The sequence below is a fragment of the Octodon degus genome, unplaced genomic scaffold (assembly GCF_000260255.1).
Source record: "Octodon degus isolate 3935 unplaced genomic scaffold, OctDeg1.0 scaffold00001, whole genome shotgun sequence".
NCBI classification, from domain to species: domain Eukaryota; kingdom Metazoa; phylum Chordata; class Mammalia; order Rodentia; family Octodontidae; genus Octodon; species Octodon degus.
The window spans coordinates 21,494,604-21,514,138 of record NW_004524577.1 but is presented as its reverse complement, the minus strand read 5'-3'; the positions used below and the strand labels follow the sequence as shown (position 1 = coordinate 21,514,138).

At 43.2% G+C, this 19,535-nt stretch overlaps 1 protein-coding gene across 2 annotated transcripts in view; it reads right to left on the bottom strand.

The window, feature by feature from the left end:
* Nucleotides 1-9,220, bottom strand: part of Znf366 (zinc finger protein 366) — a 76,115-nt gene extending 66,895 nt beyond the window's left edge. For both annotated transcript variants that reach the window (XM_004623015.2, XM_023702797.1), the window contains exon 1: nt 9,147-9,220. The gene's annotated coding sequence lies outside the window, so the exon portion shown is untranslated. The remainder of the gene's footprint in view (nt 1-9,146) is intronic.
* Between the last annotated feature and the right edge of the window lie 10,315 nt (nt 9,221-19,535).

Below are 19,535 nucleotides of genomic sequence, written 5' to 3'. Positions count from 1 at the left end.
TTCACTGTATTTTCATTCTTAACATTTTAAGAATTCGGTTTATCTAAAATTTAAGAAATAAAATAGGGATCTATCCCCCTCCCAAATAGCTACCTAGTTGTCCCAACATCATTAATTGCATAATACAACTTCCCCCTCTGATATGCAATGCTGTTTTTTGGGTTTTTTTTAAATGTATTTGGTACAGAGTGTACAGGGTCTCAGTATGTAGATCAGACTCCTAGTGATTCTCCTGTTCTCAGCTTCCCAAGTGCTAGGATTACAGGCGTGTGCCACCACACCCAGTCTCAATTGCCATCTCAGCCTGCCCCGGGGGTGGGGGCCGACATAGCACACTGGGGATTGAACCCTGGCCACTACACTCTGCCTAAGCAGGTGCTTTAGCCTGCTGAGCTATCTGGCCAGTCCTGCAGTGCTGCTTTTAGCATATATTAAATTCCAATATGCATTTGAGTTCACAGACCTCTCTTCTACTCACATGTCTGTGAGCGTGCTCCAACCTCAACGCTCTGACTCCAAGTTTACCTTTGTCTCTGGCATTACTGCACTGTGCATTCTCACAGCGATACGCAGTAGGTGAATAAAGTACTTTATGAATAGCTTCCACTGTGCTTCAGTCTTCTGTCACCCCCCACACTGCCACTAACTAGCTCACCAAATTCAAACCATTTTGTAAGGTCATTAAGAAAAACCACACTGACAGTTAATATGTCTGAAAACATAGGTGACTGAGAATCAGAAGCTATACTCTTAAGTCAAATGAACAACTTAGGGCTAATTCTTGAGTTCTGAATCTTCCAGAACAGCTAATGATTTAGGGTAGGGTGTTTATTCAGACATATTTATAAGGCACATGTGGCAGGTACATAAGAGATTACACTTCATTAAGTAAAATGAATCCCTCTCCCAAGATATCGACAGTGGCTGAGGAGCAAATACATTTAGCACCTTATGGAAAAAAAAAAAGGATGGGATTAGCTTACCATTAAATGTCCTTCCCACAAAGATGTGATGCTCAAATCTACTCAAAGGAGACTGAGAAAGAGCAAAAGAGTGTGGACACACAGAATGGGATTGACTTCTTCACAATGGTGCAATATGGACTTGTGTCTTCTTTTCCAAAAACAAGGCTCTCTATTCCCTCTCCAACTTTCTGGTTGAGTTTCAAGAGCCAGACCACCACCGGAAGATAACTCTGTCTTCGGAGACTTTGATCCTGCCAGGTATGAGTGGCTGTGCCTGCATAGCAGAAGGGTTTTGGTCCATACTGAAGGAGACGCCCTCTTGCGTGCCACATTAATGGGGGTCTCCTAAGCCTCAAGACAGATGACAGTTGGAAGTGTCTCTTCTTGCCCAGCTCTTTACAAGCTAGGTAGGTGAGGTTCTAGGCGTACCTAGTAATCCTTAAACTCCGTATGTGTTCCTCACCGTACCAAACATGATGCTGAAAGACCCCTCTTAGTGTGTTCTTTTCTGAAAAAGTTGTCTAGGAATGAGGTTGGGGGAAGAAACTGCCGGAAATAAAGTCAGTAGATCACAAAGTGAGGGGCCCTGCTTCAGTGACTGTCCACAAGATAGCATTGACTTCTGAAGGTCCTGTCTCCTTGGGCTTCCCGTGGGAGGAGGCCAGAAGGCCTCAGTTAAGAAAAAGAAGCTACCATTTACAGTCCAGGCTCTGGTTCCCGGGGCTACAGGCAACCAGAGGCTCTTCCGGTCCTCTCCCTTGCTCCCTTCCGGCCCGGTTTCCTTTCCCCACCCCTCCAACAATAGTCCCTTCTTGATTTCTGTTCCGAGAGAACGGTGAGTCCCCAGTGCAAAGGAAACTCTAAGGATTCGTTCCGCAGAGTTTTCTAATTGGCCGGGGCGGGGGCGGGGGGTGGGGGGGTCTGGGAGGCGTGCCTGCCAGTTCTCTAACTGATGTACCCAGACATCTCCTTGGCTGTGATGCTGGTGGGCAGAGTGCCCCTCCCGTCCCTGAGGAAGACCAAAACAGACAACAGGATTTCTTGCCCCAGTTCTGGAGTATTCACGGAGGAAGTCCACAAAACAGAGTCCCTTTCCTTCTTGGGAGAACTGCAATACTCTCTCTCTCTCTCTCTCTCTCTCTCTCTCTCTCTCTCTCTCTCTCATTTTAAATTATTCTTTTAAGCTGCTGAAAAATCTGAACTCCTTTCTTAGGCAAATGTCCCCCAAAACATGCATCATCACCTTCCCTGTGGATTTCTCTACCCTCAGTCAGAAGCTTGGGTTCTTTCCCCAGATTCTTGCAGTCTAAGAAAAGGACTAGGAACCGACCAGCTAACTTTGATGGATGGTACTCAAAACACCCTTGAAAAACTTTATGCTGACTGTTCTTCTCTGAGAATATTGTGATCCTTTCATATAGAGTTAACCTTCTGGGGGAGAGTATAATAAGCATATCTAACGTTGGTCTGAGCTGAGTAGATAGGACCCTTGTCCAGTAATACCACTATTAATAGAGTTCTGTTATCTTGGACAAGGTCAAAGTTAACAAATAGCTTCGTAAATCCTTGGATTAGGGATCTGCATTCCAAGATCAATCTGTGTATAAAGATCAAAACCATAAAGATGGTGCTGCTCAAACTCAGTTGGACAGCAGCATCATTTGAAGGTCTTGCTAAAATAAAATGCAGGTTCTGATTGGGTCAATCTGTCCAGGAGCCTGGACTCTTGCCTAGCAAGCTCCTAGATGGTGCTCCTAGCAAACTCCTATATGACGAGCTACACTGATACTCCTGGGACCACCTTGAATAATCTGCCCAAGAGGGTACCTAATGATTTTAAAGTGATTAGCTACAAAGGATCCTCCTTTCTTAATGAGAAGCCTGAAAACAAGCAGCATCAGGTAACTTTCTTTATCAAAAAACAAAACAAAAAAAAACCTTTTGCCTTTTTCTATAAAGCACTCCTTAAAATGGTGAAGTCCTATGAAATATTGTATATAAAGTTCTCTGGAGGCCCCCAAACCTTGTAATAACTCTTCTCTAAATGTTTTTGGTGGTGATAGCGTTATTATATTATTTTTCCATTTAGTGTCAGTGGTCATATAGAATGAGATGGGGCCAAAATACATAAAAAGAAAATAGGAGAGTGGGCCAGAACTGCCTTGGTGGGTCCCTGGTACTTGACACTAGAGATAAGTTTCGTCAGTGTGGACAGAAATGATCTTTTGAATTTCTAGCACAAACAGCAGAAACCTTGGATCATAATGTTATTAAACATAATAAACATCACTTCAAGTCACAATTCGTGCTTACGTGTTTACACTTACCAATTTAAATCTGTGACATAAATGTGAAACTGCCTCAATTCAGTATTTTGGCTTTTAATTAAATAAAAGAAAATGTGCTCACCAAGGATCACATTCCTGTCCCTGGATTCACCCCATGGTGTTTTGTGAACTCCCTCAAGTGGCAGCCCTTTAACTCGGATTTATGTCCCTGGCTACAGCAAATCAGAGAGTGCTGCGCATTCTCAAGGCCAAGTCTTGGCTCATAGCTCCTTTAGTCAAGGAAAAACAAATGATCGTTCTCGCTCTTGCCAAAAACAATTTGCTAACCTATCATCTGCGCAGAAACAAATGGAAAATAAAATGCAACCACCAGTCTTTCAGCATATCTCTCTGATAAATGTTCAACTCCCATGAATAAGCAGGTGGGGGCACATTTGTGCCAAGATGACACCTTAATACACACGTAGTGGCCCCGTGCACAAGGGCAGAATAATTCCAGTCAATTCAAGTGAGAAATAGATCTGTCAAGCTCACAGTGTGGCATTGTCCAGCCTCCAAACCAATTTTTCTTTTTCTTCTTCTTTTTTCGCTAATCAGTTGCTTTATTTGGCATTATATAAAGATAGCACATTCCACTCAACAGCCCACTTATTCACCAGCTCATCTATGGAGGAAATATTTGTTGTGCATCTATTCTATGCTGTGTAGTAGCCTGGGTCCTCTACGTATGACAATGCACAGATCAAAATCCCTGTCCTCATAGTCTTTACTTTTTGGTGAATTGATAGGATACACATCCACCCTTTGAGGGTATGTTCTCCTTTTATCGTCACGTGTTGTTTTATATAAAGTGGTATTTGAATAGCCATAGGGAATAACCCTCCTGACAGTGTGAGTCAGAATGTTTGTGGTCTCTGTGTTCCTGTCAAATGGAGACTTGTATCTACTGCTGCTTTGTTTTACTAAACCAAATATATAAGAAAAAAATTGACTGATTTAGGTAAAAACAAAATCAAGAAATTAGAACTATTTCTTCTCTGAGCTACATATTTTTCCTATAGTTACAGCAGGCTTAACACGACTTGTGGGTGCTGCTTGATCTAACGCCATAGTCAATCATTTTGCCCCTCTGGGACTACACTGTAGCCTTATGACAGGGCTCTAACTGTGAAGGTGGACTCAGCACAACACACATTGTAAAATGATTTTAACAACACAAAACCTTATGAGACTGGATCTACTTATGTTTTTAAAAAGATAATAGTAAAAGTTTAATATCTCCGGTCTTGATTAAAGAAAAAATATGTGTTCACTATAAGATGAAAATAATATGGAAATGCGTAACCTAGAAGAACTATTTATACAAAATTATAATATGTACTGGTCTAATAATCAATGTATTGTGGGTTTATATAGTCATCATTTATGAATCCATGAGTAACTAGCTCCAAGACTCTTGAAGATATCAAAAACCATGGATGTTCAAGTCCCTTTTATATAAAATAGTACAGCATTTGCACAACCCTTATGCATTCTCTTGTATACAGTAAATCATCCCTAGATTACATATAACACCTAATACAATGTAAATGCTACATAAACAATTGCAATAATATATTGTCTATGAAATAATGACAAGAATAAAGTACATATTTATTCAGGACAGAAGCATTTTTTGTCAAATATTTTTAATCTGTTCTTGAGTGAGTCCCCTGTTGAAGAACCCACGGTTACAGAAAATGATCACGTGGTTATAGAACACTAGTCAGTAGCATCAGTTTTCTTGGCTGGCTAGGACCTCCCTTATTCATGGTAACATCAGCAGTCTAGAATAACAACTGATATGTTCAAAACTTCTAAAGGGAGCACCCAGCATTGAATACAAATTGAACATGCACTCAGAGCTAATACCAGAGCCATCCTGGAAAAGAGAGAGCAAGACAGCACCATCCAGGGGAGATCACCCCAGGACTTCAGCAGCAGAACCTCACAGATCACCCAGGGCAAAGGACAGGACAGGAGAAGACCGCAAACAAGCCCCCGGTGAATTCTGAAACACACTCACACTTTACAAAGCACGGATTTAGCCCAGCTTCATCATTTCACAAAATGAAGTTGGGGCAAGATACAAAATGTATTGAGCCACTGAGATAACTCAGTGGCAACTTGCCTACCCTGGCAAGTTCAAGATCATGAGTTCGATTCCTGGCACCAAAAAAAGAAGTAATGTATCTTGTCACTGTACAAGCAGGGCCATGGTTGGGTCAGAACACAGGATTCTGAATCCTGATCTGCTATTCTCCTCCTGCAGCGGGTCACACGAGGAGGCACTATTTGTACAGTAGTGTCAAGCAGCTCGGCTGCGATGTGCCTTCTTACCGTAAGTGTCCAAACAAATCTCTGTTGCACCAAAGCCTCTTGTTCTAACAAAAGAAACTCAAATATTTGGGTTTTCAGTGGTAGATTTTTGCTGATATGTGCTTTGCTTTTGGAAAGTATAGAGAACTTTCAGACTCAAATAAAAATATAATTATTACTTGATGGCCTAGTGGGCATGTAGATTGTGAAGTTGAGACCAAGAGAAAAAACAGCAGTTGGATCAGTCACGCACCATCTGCTGCACACATGGCAGTGGCAGTGGTGGCTTGGTGTCCCCTTGGTCATGTGAAATGAATGAGTCGCTGATGGGATGCTCGAGAGAGGGAACTCCAAGCGTGCTCAGGCCTGGATTGGGGACAGTGCATCACTTCCAGGGCCTTTCTCTCTGGCTGAGTCATGATGCAGCCACCAGAGAATCCAAAAGAATCGTCTCCCTGACCACGGCAAAGGTCACCAATAGCACTGAGTGCCACAGCTTGGAGAAGTGGATGAAAGGAAACACACCATGTGTGCAGCATGTTTAGAGCTCGCCACATGTTTATCTAATTTGAAAATTTTGGTCTCAGAGCAAATTCTCCCCAGGAGTGAGCTCTGTTGAATATGTTGCATACAGGGAGGAATAAAGTTGGTGCTTCAGTCAGAAATAGATAAATATCACCCCATTACAGTGTCCCTTCTTTTACTTTTCTTTAAAAAAAATGGAGCTCAGACAGAATACTCAAAATATGCCCGGCTCTAAAACTATGAAGAGTAATCCTTCTAATTGATGCTTGGTATGATATTGGGCAAGAATACTGATAGAAATCATGGGAGGCTTATTCTATTCTTATTTGTACACAAATGGTGCTCTTCAGGGTTCATGGATGATTCTTAAAAATCACAACTGATGTTAATCAACTCCTACCATGTCCCAAACATTGTGTTACTTGCTTTTTTTGTCAGTAATCTTACTGGCTTCTTCCGTTACATTGGTAGGGGGTCTACCCATTAGCTCAGGTGTTTAAGTGCCTGCTGAAACAAAGCAGTCAGGCTCAGGATGCTGTGGTTCGATCCCCTCATCCTCAAGCCAAACCAGAGCTGCCCTGAAGGCATCCTGAGCGGCACCCCCCCCCACAAAAAAGACTCCTTCTATTACATTGGTACAGTCTTACATTTGGGCACATGGAGATTCAGAGAGGCTAAGGATGGTCTGGAGGCCCCGAAGAGTAAGAGACCAAGCTGAAACTCCACCCCACGTGTGTGTACCAACCAAGCCTGTGTTTGCTGCTCCCACTCAGGTCACACTGTAGCCCACACACCAGTAGCCAATAGAGCCCCCCGCAGTTTAAACTGTACATTGGACCAGAGGCGTAGCTAAGTGGTACAGCATGTGCTTAGCATGTTCGTGCCCCTGAGCTCATCCCCAACACCCAAAATACACACAAATGAAAAAGTGGTAATATAGATCTGTATATAGCTTTGGCCAAAATTAGTGATGTCTTGTGTGAGTCAAATTCTGGATCATTCCAAACTGGAATTCCCCTAATGATATCACAAAAGAACCTCTGATGACCCAAAGAAGAATCACACTGGAAGTTTCCACAAAGTGCCGAGTCACTCCTCAGAGTTGAGTAAAAATATATTGAATAGTAGCAATTTAGACGGAAATAGCTAATGGGGGCTTTTGTTCCAGTAGCTGTACCTCCCCCCAGCCCGGTAGCCACCAAATATTCTCTCCTGGCAGCAACTTCACAAGGTCAAAGCAAATATTAAATATATGTATATTTTTTCTCATGAAGAAAATAGTGCATCTCCATTTCTTTGGATTTGGGCTGCAGTAAGGACACTGGGCATGGCCTCCCTGCCTTTTGCCTCCCTTGTCATTAGCCCGGATGATTGCTGTCATTTGCTTCAGGTTGTATCTGATGCTTTCGTTCAATAACCGAAAACAGTTGTTTTAATTAGTTGCAGTATTAAGCATGTTATCAAAGAGAAATGAAACCGAAAGGATCAAGTCAAGACCAGAGCCCTAAATTTTCTTCTGGGGTTACAGCTGCAGATAAATGATGCAAAACATGCCAGACAATTGGCCCAGGCTAACTTTGACCCAAAGATCTATGAGGTGGAGGTGGCAGGGGTTGGAATGGGGGAGCTGAAAGCTACTTGCAACCATTACTGGACGCATCGGGCATCCCTAAGCAGGCCAGTACTAATCACACCTCTTTTATCTTTGCTCGAGTTATAGAGATTCTAAGGAAAATCTTTTGAAAAAAAGCAAAGGAAAAGAGCGAGTGGCAAATGGAACAAAACCTACACAACAACCTATTTTTATCGTATGGTCTCATCCTCATGAAGATGGTGGTTTTGTCTCACATAAAGATTAATTAATTGATAGACTAAATTAATTTTAAAATAAAACGTCCCGCTATTTTTAATCATACTCTTCACATCCCAGGGACCTCAATCAGTAAATTTCATAGAAATAAATATTTCAAAATGTAGGCATGGCCTTTGCCTCTCACCCACTGAGCACCTCGCTGAATTAGATGATGAAGGTTATTAGTAAACATGCACAGAATTTCAGAATGACCTTGTTGACCTATTTTTGACAAAACAATCCTTCCTCACTGGCCATAATGAGTTCTTAGTCACATTATCTTTTTGGTGAATTTAATAGAAATTAGTTAAACTTTCAGAAACGGGTGGTCTCTAAGCTCGACTGGCTTGCTCTGTTCAGTCTGGTGCCTGGATAACCAGGCGCTGTGTGAACATTTTTCGATAGTGACTCTGGCTTCATTTTTTCACTCTCACTGACACAAGCAATCAATCTTAATCTTCCCATTTCTAGTCGCATGCTGTTTTCCAAAACTAAAGCTATATGCCCCCAAATCATTGCCCTCTTTTGTGTGGCTGATGATACTTTCCCCCAACAGTGAATAAGAAGCTTGCATTCAGCCCATACTGGGCACCTGCATACATAAATGCCCACATGCAATACAGTTGCAAAGTGGCATTCTTACTCCTTTTCCCCCTCCTACTTCAGTGATGCAGAATAACAGTCACAATTCAACAGCCCCCTTTTGGGAATGGAAAGAAAAGAATGCGAGAAGGGCACTTCAGTTCAGACACAATGCAACAAAACTGCCGTACAAACCACAGTTCTTAACAGATACCCTGAGAAGGTTCCAGGACACAGTGCTGGGGCAGAGTGACCCATCCAGGGGACACCCCCTTTACCCCAAAGGCTTCCAGTTATCACTGCGACATTCTCAGTGCCAAAATTCAGATTCAACACAGTGTCTTCTTAACCCCAATGCAATTTTACTTCCAATTTTACCAGCCTCAGTTCTGCAAAGCACTGATAGTCTTTTTTTTTTTTTAAAGATACAAGCTTAAATTGTATTGGCCATCCATCAGCCATACCCTTTGATTAAAGACTACACACAGTAAGGGATTATCTGTTGGAAGAAGCCCAGGGTAGCCTCCATCCCAGGGATTTGGAAATGAAGTCGAAAGGATTGCATGGGGCACTTACCAGCAAGTGGATCAGGATGGCTGCAGCAGCCCCTCCGCTTTACCTGGTCCCTGGCTCTCTCTGTCTCTGTCTCTGTCTCTGTCTCTGTCTCTGTCTCTCTCTCTCTCTCTCTCTCTCTCTCTCTCTCTCTCGTACAGATTGCAGGGAACTTAAAGAACTAGCGAGGACAGTATTTCATATGACTTAAGAAGGAGAACAGGAACAATACTTCGTTCTCTTTTTCTCAGATGAGTACCTTCGGGAAGAAGGAAGGAAGGGAGGGGAGAGGGAGGAAGTCAACAACCCTTTGCTTTCCTGAAAAAAAATAAGGAAACAGAAGATAGACATCTCATTTTCTCTTAAACAAAATGTTGGAAGGGGCAAAAAAAAAAAAAAAAATCTTTGAAAAAAAAAAAGGAATTCCTCACATATACTGTCTGCCCTGGGAGCTTTAAAGAGATGAAAACGCCTTAGTGGCCTGTCCTGTCCAAACAAATGGGGTTCCAGAAAGGCAGCCTCGCTCTCCTGAGTGTGCAGCCTCTGGTTTGCAGAACTGACACGGCCAAAAGGGAACAGATCGTGTCATGTTGACTCTGAGCAGGGGAACGCTGTGTCCATTGTGCTAACAGAAGTAAACCTGCAGCCTGGGGCCGGGGTGTTGGGACAGCTCAGCCAGGATTTCTGGCTTCTCCTAGGCCCTTTGGAAATCAGCATTACTTCAGTTCCTCAGCTAACTCCAGATCCTAGAGTTCTCCCAGGATCCAACAGCAGATTTCTGCACTGGTCACTGAGCTCTATGCAATAGTCTAAACCCAGTTTCCATCTTTGCTTATGGATGAAAACAGAGCAAGAAACCACTCAGCGCAGCAAGACTCAGCACTGTTGTTCATCTTGACCTGATCTTTGTAGCTCTAGGGTTTCCGGGGTGTAGTCACTACTGCAAAACTGGAAGGTGATCTTCTAATTTCTTTTTAAAAATCCTAAGAAGTGGCATAGAATCAGTGTTGAGAAAAGTTAGGGAGGCTGGCTAGGAGGAGCAGAGGAAATGAAGAGAACATCCTTTACCCAGGAGGAGCTGCGAGGAGGGCCCGGGCAAGGCGCGGGCTGAGCTCTGTGTAGGAGCTGTCGTACCTGGGAATACAGTGGGCTTAGATTCTCCTGTTGCTTTGTGTATCGTGGGTCCTTCATTCATCTAGTTAAGACCATTGTTACCGCAAACAGGAACCAGGAGTTACACAGACTTCTGCGGCAGCAGAAGAAAAACCAGCTTCAAACTGCTTCCTTATTTTAGCTAATTGTAAAAAAAAAAAAAAAAAAAAAAAAAAATGAGAGTTACACCTGATTGCAAGAAGCAATTAAAGGAGTTCAGGGGAAAGATGATTCTTATGCAGAGTCCATGTGAGACTTTATTAGCTACATGGTCTACAGCATTAAGCACGGGGTCCAAGTTCTCCTCGTAGGTCTTCCTATTCCTACCACTCTCTCTATCGATCTGTGTCCTTCAGGTGTGTGTAGGTGTCAGAGGAGACATGTGGTGTGGACATTCAGTCACTTGTGAGGGCCAGGGCAAAGTCTCATTCTTTGCAGGCTCTGTGACTCCAGCCCTGGGACACCCATGGGTTCCTGTCGTGGGCCACCGTCCACGTCCACAGATGAGAACACTGACAACCAACAGAAGTATCTACACTTTGCCCCGAATCACACACCTCAGAGGTAAATCCCAAGTGCTGGCTTGCACCATGGACCCAGCCCCAGTGCTCTGGCCCCCTGCTGGCCTTCTCTGCACTTTGCCTTCTTAGGGGTGGGAAAGAAAAGAATGAAAATCCAAGAAAGCAAAGGAAGAGTGGGAGAGAAGGGAATGGGCAGAAATAGGTGCTGGGGCTTCCAAAGGGGCAGCAGGAGCAGGGAAAACTCCCAGAGAACCACGAGGCCACATGTGCTCACCGTGGAAGTGGTCAGTGAGAGGGAGGGAGTGGGGAGCAGGAGGGAGAGGGTGGGCACAAGTTGGGGAGAAAAGGAGGGGCAGGAAGCATGAAGAGGCTCACATACAGTGTGCTTGGAGGGTGAAAGCAGCTCTGATGGCCTGAAGAGCCAAGCCACCACTCGCAGCCCTCCCCCCTCCATCCCTTCCCTGTGCAGCCTCCTCCAGGCCAGACCAAGCTGAGCCCCAGGAGCCCAGTGGGAACCCAGAGGATTTCCCTTTCAAGTCTGCAAGAATGTGGGGACTGTCACGTTGAGGACCTGTTGTTTTAGCCAAGCTAGCAGACCCGCCCAGGGTCAGCCTAGATGAGACCTATCCATCCAGTCTGTGCAGCTTTGATTTCCCAACTCAAGAGCACCCATCTGGGCTCTGCAGATGCCCCCCGGGTGGCCTCTTCTGACTGCTGCCTCCCAATTTCTGTGTAATCCTGATGCCCACAGGTGCAGGCAAAGCACCATCCCCCTTTGCTCTGTCTGAACACTGCCACCCACTGAGATTCGTCAGATCACTCTGGTGTCAGCAGCTGAACTGCTTCAGACATTCCCACTGGGCTTCTGGGCCACCCAAACCCCTGCTCACTCGCGGCTGCTTGGGGTCCTGCTAATGGGAACAAACATGTGTACTGCTATCACCTGAGGCAAGCGTGGTTGTGGCCTTGCCTCCAGCCCCTAGGTAAGCTCCATATTGCACAACATTTTGTAGAGATTATTTCAGAGGAAAAGGAGGGCTACAGGCCCATAGAACTGCATCAAGCACAAGGAAAAAAACCAAGGTACAGCCATAACCATGACCTCCAATACTCGGAATTGGCCCCCACACCCAAGAAACAAGAGCTCTGCTCAAATTGGCCTCTCCCCACTAAAGCACCTTAGTTGCGTGTCTCCAGCCCTGAAGACCCAGGTCTCTAGGGCTATCTGTTCAGCCCAGGGCAAGCTTGATCTCAGCTTATGGAAGGAAGAAGACTGAAACATATTCAGAAAAGTGCACCAGACAAAAACTTGTACAGGTCTGTGCACTTTGTGAAATGAACATAGCTGAGTGGTCAGCACTCAAAAAAAGGCCCGAAGCCCTTGGATCCCTCCTGCTGCTTTGCTAAGGGATCATTACCGTGACTTCTACCACCTGCCTGGAATGAGAAGCTACATTACAGAACAGTTGGTTTGTACTTTCTCACTTTGGGGTTTTTGTTTTTTTGCCTCAGTATCGCACTGTGTTCCTGAGATTCATCCCTGCTGTTGAGCATTGCTGTGTCTCGTTCGCTTTTTTTGCTGGACAGTGTTTCACTCTGTGAAAACACTGCGTATATGTCTGTTCTTCTGGAGCTGGACCTTTGAATTGCTTCTAGTTTGGGGCACTATGTATGAAAGGGCTTCCAGGTTTATTCCCGCCCCCACCAAATCTTTTCTTAAAAGTCTGATGCAGGATTCATCTTTCCTGGAAGAGGGTCCCCTCTAGTGGCTCCCAGCTCTTTGTTTGCTTTCCTCTGGCACCCACTTCCTGGCACGTGGATGTAGCCATTCAGTTTTAAAATGTCAAATGGCTTTGGCTTGAGGACATGGCCATTCCTTGGAGGCGTTGGCAGAGATCCCAAGGAGCTCTGAGTCGTTGGGAGAGCTGTTCTCACTTCCTGTAGCAGCCTGGAGATGCTAGTTCCTGCTAATTCAAGTCACGCTGCTGGTTCCATGTCCCCACCAGGGCCTGGGGAGAGTATGTCTGTCCTCCATGTGGCAGGCTTTGCAAGGACTTTCAGAGCTCCATTCCATTAGCGTGCAGGACGGATGGCCAAGTCCCTAGCCTGATGCCTCTTTGAAGCTTCCTTTGATTCTTTGATTTATTGTTTTCACCTTGCCAAACCCCAGTGTCTTCCAAGTCCCAATTCTCAAAAACGTGAGAACATTCATTTCTTTCTTCCTTTTTAGTTTTTTTTTTTTTTGTTGTTGTTAGAACACAAAGCTAACATGAAGGCCTCATTTAAACAAGTACTTGAAAAAAGTCTATTTTATACATCCAGCTTCCTCATGTGACAAATGAGACTAATAACATACCTATTATATACAGGGTTAGAGGTAGATTAAGAATAGCTAACATCTTTCTCATATTACCACATGTCAGGTACTCTTGTAAATATTTCATGTGACTTGATTTACATAATACCACAATGGTCCTGTGAAGTGGTTCCTACTACCATCCACAATCCCCTCTACCCTTTTATAGAGGAAGAAACTGAGTTGTAGAAATGTCACATTACTTATTCAACACAACACAGCAAGTAAGAGTTCAAACCTAAGAACTTCTGGCCCAGAGCCCTAATTTTTGACTATAGAGCAAACTTACCTTGCTCCCCTTTGTCACATGGTTAAAAACCTAACGAATGATCCCTAACATTGGAGAACATTATGTTTTATAACATCAAAAGCAAGTGTCTTTTGGGTAATCATTTAGTAAGAACATCTTAGGGACCAGGAAGTGGTGCTGTGAGTGGTTAGCATGATACTGATTGACATTTTTTTTCTAAATGAAGAGAGATACAATTAGACAAATCAGGCCTGAGTACCTCAGCAGGTAGTCCAAGGTAGTCCATGCTCAGAGGAGGGAGTCTGGGAGTTCAGAGAACAGATGGCATGGTACCCAATCTGAATGAGAACGGTTTCTGTTCTCTAAGAAAACCTGCAACATACATAATTTCCCAATAGCCTGGAGTTCAAATTATACCAGGGGCCAGGCCTTTCCCTTCTTCAACCCCATTATCACATCACCCAGCCTCATTTAGACTATGTTTAGGTCTAAATGAGCCAAGCAGGTAACACAAATGTATTAGATAAATGGCTGTACATAATTCAAGAGGATGTCATGGGGCCACGGCAGGTCAGAATCATAAATGATACAAAATGTTGTATAACTTGAAAAACAGGTCTAGAATGACCCAGTCTTCTTAGTGGGTCAGACAGAAGTCTGAATTTTTTTTTAAAGTCTGAATTTTTAAAAATGCAGAATTTCTTAATTTTAAAATTTTAGACCTGAACTCTGACTTTTTCAAAGATACTACAGAATTTGTCTTGTTACATGTGATAAATACACAATTGCTTTTCTTTAGAAATAGCTAGTAAGATATTCACAGATAAAATAATATTACATCTGTGACTTGTTTTAAAATTTTCTAAAAAGAAAGCAAAGGACATGTGTGAAGGGAACTTCATGTGACAGTCTCAGTATGATGTACTTTTTTTTAAGAGATGGCCCTTAATTCCACATCCTATCACTCAGAGTGGGACTTAGTGATTTGTTTCTTCAGGACATAATAAGGCAGAAGTGACAGCACAGGACTTCAGAGGCAAGGTCATAAGAGCCATTGAAGTTTCCCCCTGATTCACTCTTCCTTGGGTCGCTTGCCCTGTTGATTTACAAGAACACTTGAATGACCTATGAAGTGGGCCACAGGGAAAGAAATAGAGCCCCCTGCTAAGGGCCCTCTGAGTGACTCATCTTGACAATGAGGCATCCTGAGTCAAACTGCCCACCTACGAATTCAGTTTTGAATTCCTGACCTGTAGAAACTAAGAGATCAGTGCTTGCTTGTCTTAGTCTGTTTTCTGTTGCTATAACATTATACAAGAGACTGGAAAACTTACATAGGGAAGAAGTTTATTTAGCCCATGATTCTGGAGACTGGAAATTCAAGATTGGGTAGCCGTATTTAGCAAGGACCTTGTGATACATCATAATGGGATGGAAATTAGAAAAGCACAAGTGAGGGAGACCTAACACCAGGAGTAGTCTCAATTTATGCCATTCTGTTCTTGTGGTAGCTAATCTAATCCTGCGCAAACAGCACTAATCCATGTACAAAAGCAGATGCCACATGCCCAAATGTCCTCTTACAGGTCACTCACTCCACCTCACAGCATTGCCATACTGGGGACTAATTTTCTAAACATGTAGATTCTGGGAAACATACTTAAATCATAATAATGATCTTTTTGAACAACTAAATTTTTCTGTAATTTATTATGCAGCAAAAGATAACCAATGTAGTTAGCTACCAGCAGGCTACAAATTTCTAGCTTTTGACTTGAACTTTTCCAACCAAAAATCCCATATGAGAATATTCATGGGTGGCTCTAAAAATCTGTCTTAGACACTAAGCAAAGCTCTTAACTGCTGTGTCCACCTTAACCACAAGCCAAAGAAGAAGGGTTAATTTTACAGTCATCAGACTATTTTCCCTCCTGCACAGCATAAATGGGAAAAGAGGTGAATGCAACCATGACTTTGGCAGACTACAGGCTGGAGAGACTCACCACCCACACTGTCAACATGCCTTTACTTCTTTCCTACATTTGCCAGAGGAGGTAATACTGTCTAGGCAAGTTCACTTTTTAGGTATCTTTTCTTGCTAGATATTAAATAGCCATAATTCAGAAAATCAGCAGCTACTTTGCTTTATTCAATGACAAAACCTATACTTAGCGCATTGGTTAATGAGCATCTGTCAATGCCCGGAAAGCTAGATATCAGAAAGGGTTCTTTAAAGAAAAAAATCAATAGAACCCTTTCTCTATAAAATTATCTTACTGGAAAACTAACACAGAAAGCAGAATATAAGTTTTATGGGAATCAGACTTTGCTGGTTCAAGCATCTGGCCAGTGAAAGTTGCTCAATGGCTGTTCATTGAATGACTAATAAATGAGGCCAAACAGAAGAGATTTTTGGAGTGGCCTCCTTCAGACCTTCACCCTGGCCCTCCCATTCTCTGTCCGGCTCCTGAAATGCCCTCATCACTCTGGCCTCTGTGGCCCATCTGAGCCCCTAGGAAAAACTGTTTGAAGTTCAAACAATGGGAAGAAAAGCTTCACACTAGACCTAGTCTGGATCCTACCCCAAATCCTTCCACCTAAGACCACAGGCCCTGGCATGAGGTTTCATTTTTCTTTAGTACTGAGACCCTCTTCTGCCAAATGAGATGGAAGCGTCCAGTGAGAGGTGCTGTGAGCCTTGACCAGGCCTCCCCTCTTCCAACACCTGTGTTACAGGAGGCAACCATGAGGGAGGCACCCAGCAACTAATAAGCCCGAGGTCTCAGAGGGCTGACACCCGAGGTACATGGCTTAGCACATGAACTAATATGACTGATGTTCAAAGAGCTGAACGGCAGGCAAACTGCACAAAGCATCCAACCAAAAATAATGAGAGAGGTGAAGAGAACAAAAACAAAAACAAAAAGGAGAAAAAGAAAGAAACACAGCAGAAGGCTCTGGGGTCACTTGTGTTTCCTCTGACCTAACCTCTTCCCTCTCTTCCTCCAAGTCCTCAAATGACCTCCCTCCTGCCTCTTCTAAAAGAAAAGTTGAAAGATTTCTTTTGGGAACAGAATCGTTTGCTTAGACTGTGGCTGTTTACCTTTGATAGGACAGCCATTGGTGGTGATCTCAAACACAGGAAAAGGTCTCTGGTCACAGGAAGAGCTGCCGACAGGGCTGAAGGGCTGACCACGATGCTGCAGCGTGCTGTTCTCCACCCCAGTGCTCAGTTGGAGGCTGCCTCAGGCCCTCACCTTGACACCAGTCAGCTGGCCTTTGGCTACTTGCTGAACAGTCTTCCTCGGGGAGACTGCCCCTACCACATCAGATGGTGAGGGATGGATGGTTGGAGTGGGCAGAACAGGGAGAAGAAAAAGAGCAGGACAGGTTTAAATTATGAATAAAGCTTTCATTAACTTTTTACCAGTCTAGTATGGAGAATGTCATTACAGTAAACAGCAAATTTGGAGTTCACATTTGAAGGTACATTTTTTCCTAATCACTCAGATAACCTCCCATGAACTAAGGAAGACCCATGCACCAAGACAGGGTTACAATTCTATCCAGGGGGACTCTGGGTTTTGCTGCTGCTACCTCCAAGTCCTGCAGTACTCTGTGATTTTGTTGGTAAGAAATACGAGAAAGCATTTTCCTTCTTACATCTCAAAGTACTTGTTCATGAAGCCTGGCCTGCCCAAGAAGGATCATACCAAATGAGGAGAAAAAAAGAAGACACATCAAGGAAACAAAGGCTGTGAAATACTAAAAATCTTCTGGGCTTTCCCCATTTCCCACAAATTTTTTTTTCTCTAATTCCATTACAGGATTTCCCCTGGCTTTGAGAAGCACTAGACTTTCTGGACAGGTCATTCTCAAGCTGCTGCTGTTGATCTCACTTCTCTTTCCCTGATTTTAGAGATTTTTTTATGTCAAAATCTTCCTGTCCTCCAGCGAGCTCACAGATTCCTGACTCCAACAGAGGATTTTCTTCAACTAAAATGGAGATGAAAGGTTTCCCATCTCCACTCCAGCCACCCACTCGCGTTTACCTGGCGTAGGATTACCTGGTGGCGTGGAAGCTGCAGTTTCTCCTTCACTCCGAATCTCCCCCGAGGTCTCAACACACAGTGTGTGAAACTCTGGGTGCAGTGCGTCACTTGGTGTGGAATGACTTTGTAAGAATGCTTTTTGTGTTCTTTTAGGATTTTTATTTTTTATTTTGGTTTCCAGCAGTTTGCTCCTGATCTCTCTCTCTCTCTCTCTCTCTCTCTCTCTCTCTCTCTCTCTCTCTCTCTCTCTGTGTGTGTGTGTGTGTGTGTAACCCTATTTAGGGTTTACTCTTTTACCTAAATTGGAAAATTTGCATTTCTTTTCTTTTATGTATTTAGTACAGGATCTACAGGATCTCACTACACAGATCAGACTTGTAATGATCCTCCTATTTTCAGCCTCCCAAGTGCTGGGATTATAGGCATACACTACCACGCCCAGTCTCAGTCGCCATCTCAGCACATCCCAGGGGCAGGGCATACTGGGCACATCGGGGATTGAAACCCAGTCCCTGTATCTGCCTAAACAGGTACTTTAATCCACTGGGCTATCTGACCAGCCCTTGTTTTCAAAAACTTTTTGTTTCATTTTTCTCTTTTCTTCTCACTTGCATATACATGAACATTAGATCATTTCAAATCATTCACAGCAGAACAACCCAACTTTTATGGAACCACAATCAGGTCTTGCAGAAGACAATTTTTTTTTCCACAAACGGGAATGGGGGTGCTTAGTGGTTTTAGGATGATTCAAAGAAGCTCATAACCTAGATCCCTCAGGTGGGCAGTTCACAGTGTTCCTGGTCCTCAGAGAATCTAATGACACTGCTGATCTGATGGAGCTCAGGTTAAACAAAAGTGATGAGAAGCAGTTGTAAATACAGATGAATCTTCACTGATTGCCAACCACTCACCTCCTGCTATGTGGCCTGTTTCTTTAGAGAATAGAGTAGGTATGACCATGACACTGGGCTTGGGCCCCTGGTCCACAGTTCCCAGAGTACCTGCTCATTTTTTAATCTCTTTTGTCTCGATTCCTTACTTTGGGTAATATATATTGAACCTGTGATTGTTAACTGCAGTATATCGAGTTGTGTGAGAGCTGCCTAATGGATTAGTAAAGTTCTGGATGTGTCTCTGGATGAAACTGAGGGGGAAGACTCACCCTGACTATGGGCAGTACCGACCAATAGACTTGTAGTCTGAATAGCATAAAAAGGGAAAGAAGTGAGTTTACACTTTTACTGGAGAAGGCATCTTTGACAACACCTTGGGGGCTGGTCTCTGTTGAATACTCTTTGGTCTTCTAGTCTATTGGCCTTCTGACGCAGATTCAGAGAACTTCCAGGTCCTTATCCTTCAACTGTTACTGTGTCCCTCCAGTTCTCCAGAGTACAGATGGCCATTTTAGGTTCTTCCATCTAGATGGCCACTAGGATTCTTCCCCTTCTGATTGTAAACCTATCTAATAAATCCCCTATGTATGTATAATGTATGTTACATTATGTTCCCCTAATGAACCCTAATAAAGAATATTTTAAATTCACTGATAATTTTCTGTCGTTTTTATGTCTCTGTTAAGCCAATTCTGTGATTTATTTTTCTCTTTTGAGCCACGGTTTCATTATGCAATTCTAGCTGGCCTTGAGCTCACATTATAGCCCAAATTGGCCTCAAACTCAAGGAGATCCTCCTGCCTCAGCCCCACAAGTTCTAGGATTACAGGCTTGCACCACCATGACCTATCTGAAATTTTAACATTAGATATTTTAAATGTTGGTTCTAGAATTTTCATTTGCTTAGTTTAAAAAGAAAGTTATATTTCTTTATTGAACTTTCTTATCTTTTCATTTATTAGGAATATATTTTCCTTTATTTCCTTGAATATATTTTCCTTTATATCTTTAAGCATAGTTATAAGTACTTTAAAATCTACTCTGAAAATTAATTCATCTATATCATTTCTATATTTGTCTTAACTGATTGTCACTTCTCTTCAGAGAACATTATGAATGAACATAGTCAAGTGTTGAGTAATTTTGAAATGTATCTTGGCTATTATGAGTGACATGTTGCAGGGAC